Source organism: Pteropus vampyrus, unplaced genomic scaffold (assembly GCF_000151845.1).
Source record: "Pteropus vampyrus isolate Shadow unplaced genomic scaffold, Pvam_2.0 Scaffold52, whole genome shotgun sequence".
Taxonomy (NCBI): domain Eukaryota; kingdom Metazoa; phylum Chordata; class Mammalia; order Chiroptera; family Pteropodidae; genus Pteropus; species Pteropus vampyrus.
Genome location: NW_011888833.1, coordinates 2,203,721 through 2,205,673, shown reverse-complemented (window position 1 = coordinate 2,205,673; position 1,953 = coordinate 2,203,721). Strand labels below are relative to the sequence as shown.

Below are 1,953 nucleotides of genomic sequence, written 5' to 3'. Positions count from 1 at the left end.
TTTGGATAAATACCCAGAAGTGGAATTGCTGGGTCATATGGCAGTTCTATTTTTAATTTTTTTAAGCACCTCTATATTATTTTCCACAGTGGCTGCACCATTTTATACTCCCACCAACAGTACATGGGGTCCCTTTTCTCCACATCCTCACCAATATTTGCTATTTCTTGTGTTGTTGATAATAGCCCTTCTAACAGGTGTGAGGTGATATCTCATTGTGGTTTTGATTTGCATTCCCCTAATAGTCGGTGATGTTGAGCATCTCTTCATGTACTTGTTGGCCATCTGTATGCCTTCTCTGAAAAAATATCTATTCAGATGCTCTGCCCATTTTTAACCAGGTTTTGGTGTTTTTTGTTTGTTTGTTTGTTTTTTACTACTGAGTTGTATGAGTTCTTCATATATCTTAGCTATTAACCCTTTATCAGATATATGACAAAGACGAAGCTTTGGGAGGAGAGAACTTGGGTGTGGAGGAATGCAAATAATTCGTGGGCAGAGGAGAATGCGTGACAAGCCTGAGGCTGCTGTGCTGTGAGGGAGACCAAGCCACGTGAAGAAAAGCCTGGGAACAGTCCAGAAAGCCCAACTTTTGACTCATTTCAGCCTAAGGACCAAATACATGAGTAAAGAAACCTCTAAATGGTTTCTGCCCCAGGCACTCAAGTCATTTGAGCATGCAGACATTGCTGTGCCCTGTCTGGATTCGTGACCCACAGAATCTATGAACATAATAAAATGCTTGTTGTCTGACACAAATTTGAAGTTGTTTGTTATACGGCAGTAAAAACGCTGCTGTATTAGTTTCCCGTGGCTGCTGTAACAAACTCTCGCAAATTTGGTGGCTTAAAACAACAGATATTGATTATCCCACAGTTCTGGAAGCCAGAATTCCGAAATTAGTATCGCTGGACTGAAATCAAGGCGTGAGAAGAGCTAGCTCCGCAGACTCTAGGGAAATATCTGCTCCTTGCCTCTTCCAGCTTCCGATGGCTGCTGACATTCCTTGGCTTGTGGCTGCATCACTCCAGTCTCCGAGGCCAGCATCGAATCCCTCGCTGCTCCTTTTTCATATTGTGTGTGCATGTGTGTGACATCTACTTCTGCCTCTCTCTTATAAGAGCACTTGTGATAGCATTTAGGGCCCACGTGAATAATCCAGGCTAATTTCTCCAGCTCACGATCCTTAATTTAATCATATCTGCAAAGACTGTTCGGGATGGGGGTTTTTGGTGTTTTGTGTTGGTTTCAGTGTTGATGCTGGTTTCCCCTACCCCCACCTACAAATAACATTCACAGGTTACAAGGATTACGAAATAGATATCTCTTAGAGGGCCATTTCTCAGCTACCACAACTGCGTAGTCATAAAGATAATATTTTGGACACGGTTCCATAGCATAGAGGTTAGTACATCTGCTTTACGTGCAGAAGGTCCTGGATTCACACCCCAGTGGAGCAGAAGGTCCTGGGTTCATGCCTCAGTGGAGCCATAGTCTATGGTCTATGGCCATGCCACCCTGAATGAGCCCGATGTCTGATCTCAGAAGCTAAGCAGGGTCAGGCCTGGTTAGTACTTGGATGGGAGACCACCTAGGAAGGCCAAGTGCTGTAGGCATAAATAATAATAATAACAAAAATTAAAAAATAAAAGATCATAATTTATGTAGTCATTTGTCTCCTGCCTTTTTTGATGTATGAGCCAAAAGATTAAGTATTCCCCAGGTTACTAAATACTCTGAAAACAACAGCTTTAAAGGTTATATTATATTATACTGAATGGGTATACCATAATTTACTTATCCAAAATCTTAATGTTGGACACTTACTTTCAACTTCCTACTTCTGATTATCTCCTTGGATTAGTTCTAGATGTAGAATTACTGAACTTAATGAATATTTTAAGGCTTGTGAAATATATTGACAAAGTGCCATCCAAAAATATATGAATTTAC

General features: G+C 41.1%; 1 pseudogene; it reads left to right on the top strand.

Annotated features, from left to right (window-relative positions):
* Positions 1-1,500: 1,500 nt before the first annotated feature.
* On the top strand, positions 1,501-1,616 carry LOC111739685 (annotated as a pseudogene).
* The last annotated feature ends 337 nt before the right edge of the window (positions 1,617-1,953 follow it).